Genomic DNA, 16,298 nt, shown 5'->3' on the forward strand with positions numbered 1-16,298 from the left:
AGGAACCAGCATGAGTGTGAAAGGAACCACAGACGAGAATGAGTGGTCCCAAACGGCAGGTGGGTACGATAAGGGCTTGTGTGTGTGTGTGCATGTGCAAGCGTCTGTGTGTGCACACACATGCTCGCATGTGTTTGTGGGGGTGGGAAGTGTGGTGGGAAATAGAACTGAAGTTAAGGTGGGCCATCCTGAGAGCCATCCATGATCAGGAGACTACAGAAGCCATGCTGTATTTTGCAAACCACAGTCATCCCTTAAAGGAGTTGCAGCCTTGAGGATGGGGTAATGAAGGGAGAGGTGATGTGACCCCATCTCTGTATTTGTAATAGGCCCTACGAGCCATAAAGAGCCATCAAGGAGCAGGCTGAGGAGGGAAGACAGGTAGGCAGACCAAAGGCTATCTCAATAAGCCAGGTCCGAGAGGAAGAGGGCTGGCGAGCACAGGCTGTGTTCCCAGAGAGAAGGGATGGATGCTGGGGACCCTGCCGAGGTCAGGGACAACCAATCCTATGTGTGGGTAGAAGGGAAGCACCAGTAAGTCGTTTGCTATTTTCAAGGTGCCTGGGAAGATGCTTATGACTAGGAGAGAGACAGGGAACCCTGAAGGAGAAGTGTTCTGCGGGGAGGGAGAGAGGAAGGCACCAGTTCTGACTGGATATGTGGAATTGGAGTTTCTGGTGGTGACTTTCATGAGACAACATCCAGGGGACAGTAGAGGAAGAGATGGACCAAAACAGGAGAAAGGCAGGTCTGAGGACCCCTCACACTGAGAGGCGTTGATGACACAGACATGAGGGAACAGCAAGGGAAGCAGGAGATGAGCCAAAAAGAAAAGGGAGGACAATTTTGAGAGCAAGAGCTGGAACACGTTTCCAACGCTTCAAGGAGGCCCCAGAACTGGGAGTGGTGGGGTAATTGGGTTTGCAATAAATAGGCAATGGTTGTCTTGGGGAGAAGAGTCTAAGTCCGGAGAGGCTGAGTGGGAAGTGAGAAGCAGAGGCAGCAAGAGTGGGTTTAAGGCAGCGTCACAGCGATGCGTGAAACGTTTCCTTGGGTGATGGGCCGCGGGACCTAGTGGGGAATCGGTAAGGGGGGCAGAGATCGGACCTGAGAGGGACCTCAGGGGCAGCACGATCATGGGAGGAGGAGAGGGGTGGAAGAATCAACCTTGGAAAGCAGCAGCAAGAAGGGGAGATGGGCCGAAGAACGTTGGGGTAATGCGAGGCGGCGACAGCTCTGGCAGCCTCTCGGGGCAGGAACTGTACTGACTGCAGGGTTGGGGGCAGAGGGCATGACGAGCGTGGCGTGGCTTGGAGAGGCGAGGCAGGCAGGAAACGGGAGAGCAAAGCAAGCAGGAATGAATAATAAGGCATTGAGCAGCCCCGAGGAGCAAGCTGAAAATGGAAACCTGGCCCGGCTCGGCCCGGTCTGCACTGCTGCGGCTCGCTCCAGCCATTCTAGGCAGTCTGGAAGCAGGGGCAAAAGCGGAGACCGTGGCGGGCCATCTCCTCCTCGCCGTGGCCCCACAGCTGCAGCCGGGGAGCCGGAGGCGAGGAGAACTGGACAGCAGGAAGCCCCTGAGTTGACGTGTACGAGCTTGACCTCCAAAGCCGGTACAGCCTTGTCTTGGGCTGAAATTCAGAGACCCAATTTGGAAAAGTTCCAAATAAAAAATACACACCACTGCCCAAGAGAATTACGAACTAGAGATTAGAAAACTAACTCCCATAGAAGCTTCTCCTTCTCCTCTCGGCCTTCCCGGGCTGCATGATCCAGGCCGATGGCTTTTTACATCGTTCCTCCCATGTGCCTACCTCAGGGACACATTCTGTTGATTTACTAGCTTCCTGGGAAAAAGGTGCTATTTACATGAAGGTTAACCTTGCTTCCAAAGAGCTTTGAGTCTACAAAATTCTGTAGTCTTGCCCTCTTGCCGCCGCGGTAAAACAAAACAAAAACAAACAAGCAAAACCAGTTTCATGGAAACCTCATCGGTCTTTTGACTTGTTCTTGACATTCAGTGGGCTTGTCAAAGCTAAATAGATATGAACAAATTCTACCTGGTTAGATTGGGAAGGTAAACCTCGTCGGAGCCCCCTCCGTGTGAATGCCGGATCCTGGCATTGGTTACAGTCACCTCAAGTACTGACTCTTCTGTGAAAGGCAGCCTCCTAGCCTTGACCAGCGTGGAGAAAGCACTCCACACAGGGTCAGAAAGCCTCAAGCTGGGGACAAGCCCAGAGGAAGGGGTACAACATCCTTTGGGTACACTCCCCCTTCCTGACAAGGGGAAGTGATTCTGCGGGGTCTCTTCTTCCCGCATCCTCTTTAAACATCTCCAAGTCCTTCTGAAACCACTTTTTCTCTCCTTTTAACTGTAAACTGCCGTTAGCAGTCCAGAACAGGATAAAGAAAGTGAGAGCCCCAGAAAGTGTCAGTACCCCGGGTTCTGTCCCACCTAGAATCTGACAGCGGAGACCCCCAGGCAGAGTTTGGAATGGGGGCCTCCTCCACCCCCTCCAAAGGCAGAGTGTGGACTGAGCATGCAGGGAATACATGACACGTCCCAGTTCTCCTGTGAGCTCCCTGGATTTCCTACCACAGCCACGTCTAGGAAGAGTGAAGTTCGTAAGCTGACTTCCTACCGCCTAAAATGTACACATCTTTCTCTCCCAAAGGAGCCATTTTACCACCTTCAATTTGATGACCCACCAAAGAGAAGAAGTAAATGCTTATGACTGGGATCTACGCTGTACTAAACCCTTTGCCAAGTGTTCACTTGTGCCAAGTTGTTTCACAGCATACCTATTATTTAAGAAGCATTATCCCGATTTTATGGGTGGGGAGCTGGGGTTGCCTCATATCTGGATTAAAGCCTTAGCCTGTTCTCCATATTCATCTCACTGCCGAGTCTGTAACACCATTAAATGCTGCCTTATAGCAACCTCTGTCAAATTAAAAAGTTCTCTTATTTTGATGCCCCATGTCAGTTTCTGTGTGGAAGATAGCTCGGCATCGAAACACGTTGGCTGGAAGCCAATAAATCTTTCTTTTGTTGTTGTTGTTGTTTTTAAGATTTTATTTATTTATTTGACAGAGAGACAGCCAGCGAGAGAGGGAACACAAGCAGGGGGAGTGGGAGAGGAAGAAGCAGGCCCCCAGCGGAGCAAGGAGCCCGATGCGGGGCTCGATCTCAGGACCCTGGGATCACGCCCTGGGCCGGAGGCAGACGCTAATGACTGAGCCACCCAGGCGCCCCCCAATAAATCTTTCATCAAGTGTTCATCGAGACAAGCCGAGAGAGCCCATTTGCAAGGACACAGCTACCGCTTCGGAATACAGAAAAACAAGCAAAAAAACATGTCCACTTGCCGGGCCCTCCTTGTAGCCAGGCCCCAGAGGTCTGGGTTGTCATTTCAATGCAGAACCAACATCATGAAACAAGGACCTGGTGATCTTCAAGGGGCCCCTAGTGCAGCATTATCCCATACCACTGAGTCCCAAAGTAGCCTTTTTCAGTGATGGCAAATGCATCAGTGGGAGGCAGGCATTGTTAGATCCCCCAACCAACTGTACCTTGCTTTGCCTCTTGATGTCTCCGCTTGAACCCAGAGGAAGACCGCCAACGTTGGAAGAAAAACATGGGAGTGTTCCGGCGATAAGCTAGTTAGCTCAGCACACTGAGGCAGCTCACACTTCACGTAGCAGAACCTATTGAATATCATGGTTCATCCTCCCCTTGGCTTTCAGCCCTCATTGACACTTCCAGGAAGGAAGTTACATGGAGGAAGGAAGTGAAGAGGGAGGGAAGCAAGAACAAGTCCCACCGTGAGAAGGTCCCTGACCTGGGACGGGGGACGGTGGAGAGAGGCTGGCTGCAGAGAGGGGCAAGGAAAGCTGGGCACTTTGGAGCCAAAGTGCTCATTATGAGAAATTTCTTAATGACCATAAGTCCTGAGGGGGGCACGTGAGCGATGCCTGGTGCCAAACATGCTTGCCCGGGGCCTCCTGACCAGATGGAAAATGTGTAGAGAGTTAGAGAGGAGAGTAGAAGAAATGGCATGGCTGCTGAAGGTGACTGATGGCCTTGGGACGGCAAATCGGGCCCCTGTGGGATCAGGGTTTCCTGGAACGAGACACAAAGATTAGTGACTTTCAGGTGAGAAAGAAGCTCAGTTCCTGGGTTTTGGAACAAAATGTCTTTGTGGTTCCTCGAGGGTTTCATTTGTGTTCACCTCCAGATCTCAGCTCATGACCGTTTTGCTTTCCACATTCTGCATCCTAGTGGGCCAGGGCTCAGGGCTTCATGCAGGCCCCTTCATGAGATCGTCCCTGATGGCCCAACCCGGAGTCTCGCTCCCCTGACCTGCTGACCTGCCCTAGGCAGAAATGGTGTTGGTCTGAGATTTTGCAACGGGGATATGTGTTCGGGATGAATGTTTGTCTTCGTGGAACCTCAGTGTTACTCAAAGATTCTGAGGGAATAACTTAATAAGATGAAATCTATTAAAACATGTTATGGAGTAAGATACAAAATTGGCAAGAATGTGGAAATTAAAGCTGAGACCTAAAGAAAATTTCATGAAGGTGGAGGATCACTCTGGGCCATACCCAACTGGATACCTGCTTGCTCTCCTCTCCACTGGGGACTTGGGTAAAAGAGCAGGAGAAATAGGCAGTAAGATGTCAGGAGACATTGGAAGGCTCCCTTCACTTCACAGAGGCCAGAAAAATGAGAGGGGAAACTTTGCTGATTTCAAGTAAATGGCCATGGTTTCACCAATCTGCAATTAAAACACACACACACACACACAGACAATAGCAGGCTAGAATAAAAAAGACAAGAAATAACAAATGTTGGCAGGGATGTGGAGAGAAAGGAACCCTTGCGCATTGTTGGTGGGAATGCGAACTGGTGCAGCCACTGTGGATAACAGTATGGAGGCTCCTCAAAAAAATTAAAAATAGAATTACCCTATGACCCAGTAATCCACTACTGGGTGTTTACCCAAAGAAAACAAAAACACTAATTCAAAATGATACATGCACCCCTACGTTCATTACAGCATTATTTACAATACCCAAGGTAAGGAAGCAACCCAAGTGTCCGTTGATAGATGAATGGATAAAGAAGATATCATAGACACACACAATGGAATATTACTCAGCCATGAAAAATCAGATCTTGCCGTTTGAGTCAACATGGGTGGATGTAGAGGGTATTGTGCTAAGTGAAATAATACTGCATATGATACTGAAATCCTACATGATTTCACGTACTCGTGGAATCTGAACATAACAAATGAACAAACAAAAAAGCAGAAACTGACCCATAAATATAAAGAACAAACTGACGGTTGTCAGAGAGGAGGGGATAAAGGAGATGGGCACAATGGTGAAGGGGAGTAGGAAATACAGGTGTCCAGTTATGGAATGAAGAAGTCACAGAGAGGCATAGGGAATATAGTCAATGGGATCATAATAGCTCTGTATGGTGACAGATGGGAGCTACCATTGTGGTGAGCAGAGCGTAACGTGGAGAGTTGTCAGATCACTGTGTTGTACACCTGAAACTAATGTAACAGTCTGTGTCAACTAGACTTCGATAAAAAAATAGTAGTGCATGAGAGGTACCATGTGCTTCCCGCACGTCGGGCCCTGGACTGGTTGCATTACACAGATCATTTCAATGAATCCTCACAACAATCACCGAGGTGAGTATCACTCGCACTTCATAGCTGATGAAACCAAGCCAGTATGAGATAAAGTAACTCACCCTAAGTCAAAAAGCTGGTAAAGTCCAGGGGCGCCTGGGTGGCTTGGTTGGTGAAGCATCTGCCTTTGGCTCAGATCACGATCTCAGTGTCCTGGGATCGAGCCTCGTGACGGGCTCCCTGCTCAGCAGGGAGTGTGGTTCTCCTTCTCCCTCTGCTCCTCCCCCCTACTCCTGCTCTCTCTCTCAAATAAATAAAATCTTAAAAAGGGAAACAAAAAAAAAAGCTGCTAAGATCCAGACTCTTAGGTAGTGCGCCATGCCACTGTGGGTGTATTCAGGAAGAGACATGCCGCGTGTGTCTCCACAACTCATCACAGGCCCTCCCTAACGTCGTCTGATTCTTGGTTGGCCCCAGATGTTGACCTCCGTTGCAGGGACAGACCCCCCAGCTCCAGTGGGGAGCTCAGTGTGTGCTACCCATTCCTCCCCATCCCGGGGCTCCTGGGCCAGGGGTACGGGGACCTCACCTCCTGCACCATGATCTGGAAGGTCTCACAGGACCACAGCTTGACTTTTCTAACCAGAGGTAAAACGACTGATTCGGTCCATCCCTTTACAAGTTTGGGAATTACCGGGTCAGATCGAAGTGTCTCCTAAGTAAGAGATAAGGAGCAATTTGGAGGCAGCCAGGGAGCGTCTGTTTGGGAATCCACTCTGCACGCGGAGAACTGAGGGTGAGAAATCAAGGCCGGAGCCCCTCCGCTGGGACAGCTCATCTCCGAGAACTTTTCCATCCAGTAACTTCCCGCATGATATTTTTCATTGCGGTCACAGTGAGGAACTCTGGTTATTTTTACTAACACACCCCACAGCCATTGCATTCATTTCGTCCCACAGCACTTTATGATGTGTCTGACCCAGGAAAATGTGTGACTCCTGGGGGTGTCAGGGGTGGTCTTTATTTTCTTCCCTCTCTCAGCTTTCCTTTTCCCTGGCACTTGCCTGCCGAGGGAGTGGGTTCTGACTTCCCAGGCACGCTTTTCCTCCGTCTGTTCAGATCTGCCCCATCTCCCAAGGGGCCCTTCTAACTTTACGTTGCACAAATCCATGGCCCGGGGACTTGCCAAATCTGTCAAGTCTTAATGTTTTCCTTGGCTGGAACCCCATTACTCCACTGAAATGGGTGGGGTGAGCCGTCGGGGCTTGGTGCCGCTCCTCCGGGCGCCGAGTGTGGCCGCGGGGGCTTTTTCCCGACGCCCTTCCCAGGCCTCCCCGGCTCTGGCACGCCCCACGTCCCACCTCTCCCAGGCCTGCTGGCTTCGTGGAGCATCGCTGACTCGGCACCCCCCGGGCTCGCAGGAACATCCTTAAGTCTGAAGCTTCAACTTCATCACCTCTGCCCACCTCACCCCAAGGGATGGACGCCCCTTGCCTTCACTGTCCTCTTCCCGCTGCTGCCCCTCTGGTGGCTCCAATCTCTCGGGCCAAAGGGGAAAGTTCGTTCTTCCGTTCAACCAAGATTTGTACGGAGTATCTATACAACGCTTCTCGCCGTCGTAAGTTCTTAACCGTGAACTGAGCAGTGAACAAAACAGCCAGAAAGCCCAGCCCGCATGGCGCTTACGTTCTAACTGAGCTCATAGACTTTGAAAAGGAGGTTGTTAGGAAGCTAATGTGCTGGGTCAGAATGCCTACTTCTTAAAATAGAAGTTTTAACCCCAAAAGGAACAAAGTACCGATGTGGAATTCCTGATATGTGTGGGGGTGAGAGCTGGGAGCCAGGCACCTCTTGGGACCTCTGGAACAGGGTTGGCTAAGCCATGGCCCATGCATGGCCCACCGCCTGTTCTGTATGGCCCACAAGCTAAGCATAATGTTTACATTTTGAAATGATTGGAAAAAACGAACAGAAGAGGCATATTTTGTGGCGTGTGAACATTATATGACATTCACATTTTGGTGTCCAGAAGTCGGACCGGGACACAGCCATGCCCATTCACTCGCACGTGGTCTCGGCTGTTTTCTGCTACAACAGCACACTTCAGTAGTTGTGACAGCGATTGTGGCCCCTAACACCTCCAACATTTAGTCTCTGGCCCTTTAGAGAAAGTTTGCTGACCCCCGCTGTTGAATCATAGAGTGGAGACAGCGATTTCTTTTCCAAGTGCCTTGGGCTGGCCCGGTTAGGCAAGCAGGAACCTCTCTTCTCAATCAGCCCGTGGAAGAGAATCATACACTGGAGTTAACATTGGCAGCTGAGAACCTGTCCCTGACATCTGTTTTGTCTTCAGTACACACGGAGACAAGGCCTCCTGGGAGTGTCCGACACATGCAAGATTCCTTCCTCGCAGAATCTTCCATGTTGTCCGCCGAGTTCAGGAGCAAACCTTCACCTTGGGAGGTTCGGGTTCCTTAGGGGGAGGACCCATCCATGCTCTCAACTTTATCAATTTGAATAATAATATTATGCGTGTGGAAAGGACACAGGACTAACAGCCGAAATGAGTTCAAATCCCCACTCTGTCACTTCATTAGTTGTATGTATTGGGCAAATTATTTAATCTGCAGAAAGAAGCCTCAGTTCTCTCATCTGTGAAATGGGCTGCGTTGCCCACTTCAAAAGGCTATTAAGAGAAACAAATGTGATCATACATGTGGAAATGCTTTCCAACCTGGACAGCAGTATGCCAACAAATCACCTTTTGTTTTCTCAAGAGTAGGGAGCAATATTAGCTGAATTATCATCCTTCATTCTGGTTTGTCTGTGGAGACCCAGCCAGAGAGTCAAGGTGAGAAAGATCTAGAATGGTATTCTCCTGGACCTCAGTCAAGGTCTCAGCCTATCCTGAGGCCCCAACTCCCACCTCTCAACCCAGATTCCACCTACATTCTGGAGTCAGCTTAGGGGATTCTCAACCATGTGGGGGGACAGAGGCCTTTCATAACTAAATAAGAAGCACAGAGACATCCCTGTGGTTCTTTGGCAGGAGTGTGTCTTATAGTTTGGAGGACGCCACAGCTGCCCTCCATCAAACTCCCCAAGCCCCATACACCATAGCATGGGAACGCCAGCCACAGCCCCCTTGATCTGTTTGCTCATTTCTTCCCCAGTGAGCAGCCCTCTCAAGTGCAATGAGTTCCCCCATGCCCCCCGCCCCACTATGTACCCCTGATTATCCTAAGTTCAACAACTCTCTTTTTCAGGTAGTTTAGGGTTGGGGAAAGGGTGAAATGTACAGAGAGGAATTATTTTTTTAAAAATGAAAACCTTCCTCCCTCACTGGACTATAAGCGTGTGAGAGGTCGAGACTCTTTCTGTTCTCTGTCATGTCATTGACACCCACATGGCACCTGGCACATGACAGGGGCTCCATAAACATTCTTTGAATGAATGAATCAGTGAGTAACGGCGTCTTACGATTTAATGACCAAGTGTCTTCCGGGTCATCCTATTGATAGTTTTTACGAGTTTATACACATCCCTCCTATGTGAAACACAGCATTCTACACACAGTAGGTGCCTAAAACATGTCAGTGGATGGTGACAGCAGTGAAGATGAAGTTTGAAAAGTCGGTGTCCCAAATCTCAAGGCGAAATGAACAGAACAAGACATGTGAAGAGGGTCTCAGTTTAACAGTATCTCTAAAAACAAACAAGCAAAACCCTTCTTTTGCAAGAGGGCTGCTATCTTGTACTTCCTATTTGGTTCAAGGATTTCGCTGCCGGAGGGTCATGACAACTAGGAACTTGTCGACATGTGACGTGGGAAGTTGGGGGCGACCGTTCCACTGGTTGCATCTCCTGAGAAAATTCTCCAACTAGGAAGAAATACTCTGACAGTGACACACAAAGGCTGGTACTGAAAACTACTGTCCTCATTGTTTAGGGGAAAGAAGTTTTAAGTATGGGCCAGAGAACAGATGTCACATCCCTGGCCCTCCTCTGCTATTTGCTCTTTCTTATGAGTCACTCTGGAGCCTGTCCGTCCCAGCACCCATTCTCATGGGCGGCATCCATGTGTGGCCAGAAGTGCGTGCTGATGGACGGGCTCACGTGAGGAAAGCTGCAAGGCTGGGCCTCAGGCTTCCGTTGGTTCCAGCCTTCTTTTCTTTTTGGGTTACTTTGCTCCCCTTCCCCACATCCTCCTTCCATCCCCTTTGTTCTCCCCTCCCAAGCTGGGTTTTCACAATAAATGTGGACTCTCGTTTCAGTTCCCACACCACTGGCTCGTCAGGGACACAAGTGCGGGTGACAGAAACACCTCCGCTCAGGATGAATGTGCTGTCCACACCACCCAAGGTGGCAGGAGTTCTAAGAAGGGACAGGGCCATCTTCTGGACAGCAGCGGGAAGAGATGAGTGGCTTTCTTGGTCTTTTCACTTAGTGCCCCAGGAGAAAACCCTGCAGCCACCCGGACTTGCACACTCTCTTCAAAGCTTCCTGGAACCTTCCTTGGTTTTCTGGCTGGCTCAGCCATTTCCACCAGCAGACCTGATCTCTCCTTTCCCTTACTGATCTGAATGAATCTTTGCCAGTTCCCCTTCCCTTTTATTTAAGCCATGATAATGCTGGGATTTTGCATAAGGAACTCAGCTAGAAATCTAAGAAAAAACTCAAACACTTGGAATAGGTTTTCTTAAGCCCAGTGGACTTCTTTAACCAAGATCCCTGGTTCTTCTCCTGTTCTTCTTTAACGCAGTTGCTGGGCCAGCCATGCAGAGCCCCAACCTGAGATGTATGTGTGAAGCTTCTGTGGATCTAGTTGGTTTCCAAAATGGCTTATTCCATTTTGCACTCCAATCGGTGCTGTAGAAGATTCCATTGCTCAAGATGCCGGGCCACAGTTGTTATCACCAGCCTTGTTCATTTCAGTCCTTTTGGTGGGTATATATTAGGATCAAGTTGTGGTTTTCATGTGTATTTCCCTGAAGAATAATGATGTTGAGCACCTCTCCTTATGCTTCTTGGCCATTTGATGATCCTCTTTTGTAAAGGGCATTTCAAGTCTTTTGCACATTTTTAACTGGAGATAAGCCCTTTGTCAATATATCTATTGCAGAAATCTTCTGCTAGTCTGTAACTTGCACTCTCTTCATGCTCATATGGCCCAATGAAATGTTTTTGTAATATAAAACCACAGAGCTAGGAGGACGGACTCTATGGCATGGCCAGCTGCTTTTACTTGATTGCATTTCCAAATCGCTTTCCGGAAAACCAATAATATTTATAATTGAGCACCACAGAAGATGCCCTTGTGCCCCCTCTCAATCAATAGCCCCTCAGAAAAGTAAATTCTATCCTGACCTCTATCACCATAGATTTGCCTGTTCTTGTCCTTCACATCAATGGAACCAAGCAGTGTGTACTCTTTTGTATCTGGCTTCTTTTTCTCTGATTATGTCTGGGAAGTTCACCCACTTTGTGTATAGCAATACTTGGTTATTTCTCATTGCTATATGATATTCCATCATATACGACAATCTGAATTGTTTCCAAGTTCATGCTATGATGAATAAAGTTGATATATGTACATATATATACACACATACATAAATTTATATAATATTTATATTTATAAACTTGTAAAATATATAAGGCAATATATTTTTTAAGATTTTTTTATTTTTAAGGATTCTCTACACCCAACACAGGGCTTGAACTCACAACCCTGAGATCAAGAATCACACTCTCCACCAACTGAGCCAGCTAAGTGCCCCAGAACATTTTTTTAAAGTAATCTCTACATCCATCAAGGGCCTTGAACTCACGACCCCAAGATCAAGAATCACATGCTCTACTTACTGAACCATCTCTTAAAGCTATATTCTTAGAGGTCTTTTGATGGACACACGCAAACTAGGGCCCATACCTAGGCATTGAGGTGCTGGGTCTTTAGGTAGGAATTACTGCTTTGTTTTAGTAGAGACTGCAAATTTTTCCAACTGGTTGCACCAGTATACATTCCTACCCACAGTCTATGAGAATTTTAGTTGTTCTACATCCTCTCCAACAGTTGATATTGGCAATGGGCTTTTTTGTTAGTTTTTTTTAATTTTGGCCCTTCTGCCATGTGTGTATCTTAGTGAAGCTTTAATTTGCATTTTCTTGGTGACTAACGGCTTTGAGCATCTTCTCATACGCTTACTGGCCCCTTGGATAGCCTCCTTTGTGAAGCGTCTGTTGAGTTTTTTGTAAACTTTGGTTTGTTTGGTATTTTTCTTATTGATTTGTAAAAATTCTTTATGTATTCCAGATATGAATCCTTCATTGGATATACGTGGTGAATATTTTTCTCCTTGTCTGTGGTTTACCTTTTCATTCTCTTAATGATGTTTTTTGATGAACGGAAGTTCTTACATTGAATGAAGTTCACGTTATCAATTGTTTCTTTGACTGCACTCAGACAGTCTGCTTTGGGTCCTCTCTCTGCTTTCAGTTCCCAGGCTTTAGGCTGTTGTGTCCTGACCTGCAGGTCTCTCGCCTACCCTTCCTGTAGACCCCTTCTGCTCTGCTGGCTTGCTATAGATTCCCTGCGGTGGGGGCTGAAGTCTTACTCCTCTTTGGATAAGCAGAATTGTCCTCTTTTCCTGACTCATGCCTTCCTCTGCAGCCACGGGTCTTGCAGGTTGGAACTATTAGACTGCTGGGGTCTCCCTGCCTGCCAGCAGCCGCCAGTACTCCTTCCCTGGTGCATTCTGCATTTCACATTTCAGTCTGAGCCCCACCCTGGGCTCCTTCACAGAGCAAAGGTGATCCACTCTTCCTTATCAAGTCTTTCTTGGCTCCAGTTACACCCTTCCCCCAAATGCTTTGGTAGGTGATCTTTGACACTTCCTTTGGTGCCCTCTGGGCAAGGGAACAATTCTCCAGATCTCCACTCTCCTGGATTATGTTATAAACTTAGTTTTCACCTCAAGACCAAGACCTAATATCATAGGCTCAACATTTAAACTCCAAACGTGGGCCCAAGATAATCCAATCAAAACGGATCCAAATGACGATTATATTGCCTACCTCTAAAGTACTACTAGCCTGCCCCTCTTCCTCTGTCTAAGGGGTCTTCACCTGAACGTGAAGTGATCTGGAAACGCAATCAAGTAAAAGCAGAATCCCATAAACTTGGATGTGAAAAAACGGCATCTTCATTTCTACAAACCTCTATTTGAAAATTAGCATTTCCTTACATTATAAATATAGACAACAAATTGCAACATTAGCGGTCCCTGTGCCTTTGTCAACAACAGAAATCACAGCTATCTTCATATCACATAGTTGCTTATCATTCATACTTATCACTATTTCAGTATTACAGATATTATTAGACCCACCAATAGATCTTGCATTTAATGGGTTAAATATAATACTGTCTCACAAATTAGTTTCTTAAAAATACTCTGATAAACTTAGTTCAATATAGTTTAAGCAATTTTTTTAGATTTTTTTATTTATTCCTTTGAGAAAGAGCGAGAGAGCGAGTGAGGGCAGGAGCAGGGGAGAGGGTCATTGGGAGAGTGAGAAGCAGACTCCCCACTGAGCAAGGAGCCTGACGTGGGGCTTGATCCCAGCACCCTGGTATCATGACCTGAGCTAAAGGCAGACGTCTCACTGACTGAGCCACCCAGGCACCCCCAGTTTATGCATTTTAAAACACTCTGACCAGCAGTCTATAGGCTTTACAAAAACTGCCAGAAAGGTCCCAGGGACAAAAAAAAAAAAAGACTGAGAAACTCCTGTTGGCAAGAGACCCTCTTAAACCCCTAGCAACTTCAAGTCACACACTGACCTACATTGATGAATTGGCCCCTATGCTTCTAGGTTGGGTGGTGCTAAAAGTCTGCTCCATCTTTGTTACTCTGGTCCTTTGGTGGGGGGTTGGAGGAGGGAGGATCTCAAGGGGCCCAGGCATGTGGCTCCAGTTTTCTCTAGATTCTGGCATTCCGGGGATTCTGAAAGAACAGGGCATCTCTTCTGCAGGTCAGAGGAAATGGGTAGCTCTCCAGCTAAACAGATTTCATGCTTGACTTCAGGGGAATAGCCCAAATGATGATCTGTTTGGGAGAGTAAATTAAAGAGGTAAGCGGGCATGCTGGTTTTATTTGGTTTAACTTTTGCTGGTTTAGTTGCTCCCCTAAGCATTTCAAAGGAAGAATATTGGTTGTCAGACCTCTTTTCCCAGCATCTTTACCTCCCCCACTGCCCAATTCAAATTTTGGGCGGATCCTGCTTCTCAGGGGGCACTGACCTTGGATTAGCCTGTAGGGAAGGCTTACTGGGATCTCTTCTCTCTCCAGGCCAATCGCAACATGACTATTTCTTTCCTCACAACACCCAATACTGAGTCTTCACGTCACTCCCTCCTCCCACCCTCATTTCTCCTAAGCAGTATCCTTCTTGCATTTCTTGGACCAGAATGTTCACAAAGAAGAGTTGTCTTCCCTTCCTAAAAGCCATGCTTGTATGTTCTCATTTGATATTGAGTAACACAGAAAATGGAAGAGGTTTGATTATATCATGTATGAGTTAAGTTCCTTGGCTCACACCATGAAGGACCAGTGAGATTACCAGGTCTAGAAATTGGGGACATACGCTTCATGTTGCTATTTAATATCCTTAAATAGCATATTTCCTCTGGGCCCTCCCACCCCCCTGCCCTTCACCCCCCACCTACCCCATGCATCCCAGTCTTCCATTTCATCACACAAACCCCTGGGATGGTGAGTTGATGCGGTTGTTAAGTCAAGTGAGACACTTCCACTGACACCTTTGTCTTCTTCTGTCAGGAATGGTGTCTGCATGGCAACAACCACCGCCACCACCGCCCGCTCCCCTCTTCTCTCCATTAAGGTCCCTTATTTTGACCTTTTGCATGTGCTATTTTCAAAGAAAAGAGACCGCAGCAGATTCTGTGTGTGACATTCTTCCAAAGGGCTGTAAGTTCTCTATAAAAAGCTAAGCTGTCATTTGTTGTTATGAGGACCACTAGCCAAATTGTTGAAGTTGATGGAGTTTTATTAGCTATGTTTTTGCAATAGTTTGCCTTACTATGGAGACAAGTGGGAGAATTCTGCCTCACACTGGCTTTGTTTTATAGTTCTTAGCTGTGTAATACCAATGAATGGTCTTGAGCTGTTTCCAGCCTGTGGTGATGGGTGTCGGTTTCTTGGACACTGCTGGGAAATCTGTGAGTCAGGGCAGCGTTGTCAGGATTCGAAGGCACACTGTCCTGTAACAAGCAGTGGGCTCTGTGAGTCATGACTGCAACCCAGTGATTCTAGTTCTGACCCTTCCCCCCCCCCCGACTAACATGTGGCCTTGGATAGGTCCTTTCATGTTTTTTGTCCCCAGTCTTCTCCTTCATAAAGGGAGACAGGAGGCCTGGATGAGCTCTGAGGCCCTTCCAATTCACTCTGTCATTTTATTATTCCAATAAATGAATTGCCAAAACGTCATGAAAACATCCCAATTACAGCAATTAAGAAAAATACCTGCGATTCTGTTTTATATGGTGTTAAAGATTCCCTTTTGCCTCTTGAGCCTCTTAAAGACCCAATATGTGTACCCCCCGAAACTCTCCAACATCCCTGTAAACTGTTTTTTAAAATTGGTCGTGGGCCAGTGTGAAATCCTGGGTCTTATTATCCAAGTCTCGGATTCTGAGTTGTAAGAAGGTCTATTTAAAATGGTATGTTGGGGGGCGCCTGGGTGGCACAGCGGTTAAGCGTCTACCTTCAGCTCAGGGCGTGATCCCGGCATTATAGGATCGAGCCCCACATCAGGCTCCTCCGCTATGAGCCTGCTTCTTCCTCTCCCGCTCCCCCTGCTTGTGTTCCCTCTCTCGCTGGCTGTCTCTATCTCTGTCGAATAAATAAATAAAATCTTTAAAAAAATAAAAAAATAAAAAAAATAAAATGGTATGTTTTTCTTGCAGCAATTGCGAAGTGGTCGGATTGTATGATGTTTTAACATTCATTGCCATTCATTATCTAAACACTCCTCTATAATCCGGTGAGTGTGAGAGGCTAATAAGTAGAATGGAACTCATTCTGGGTTTGATTGCATCGGCTGATTCTAGCGGAAGGCCTCTCTTCTATCTGCTCCTCCTTTCTCCACATGGTTAAGGCAAAGAGACGTGGAAAACCTCAGACCTGGCTCAAGATTTTAAATCTCTGTGACATGGGGGAAAGAAAAAATGTGGCTCTGAGCCTCCATCTGCAATGCCTAACAACTGTAGAGTGTGGTGATATTTCACATGAAGAAAAATGTCTTCTCGCTAGATTTTTTGTTATTAAAATAGTCATTATACCGCTTTCTTTTCAAACATAGAATGTCCTCACCTGTATAATGCTCATAAGTCCTAATCATGTTTCTATGCCATATGATATATGTTTGATTTTATCATGCTCAGAGAAGGAATAATGGGAGGACAGGGCCACCAGGGGCACAATGACATTTCACGGTCCGACTGCATCTCAGGCGAAAGGCAGCCAGGTCTATGCTGTTGCTGGACGCCGCGCTTTGCCTCTTGACGATTATGGAATGCCATGGACGGATTCTTGGAGGGCTGCGTCCTTTAAGTCAAGT

This window comes from Ursus maritimus, unplaced genomic scaffold (assembly GCF_017311325.1).
Source record: "Ursus maritimus isolate PB19 unplaced genomic scaffold, ASM1731132v1 scaffold_6, whole genome shotgun sequence".
Classification (NCBI taxonomy): Eukaryota; Metazoa; Chordata; class Mammalia; order Carnivora; family Ursidae; genus Ursus; species Ursus maritimus.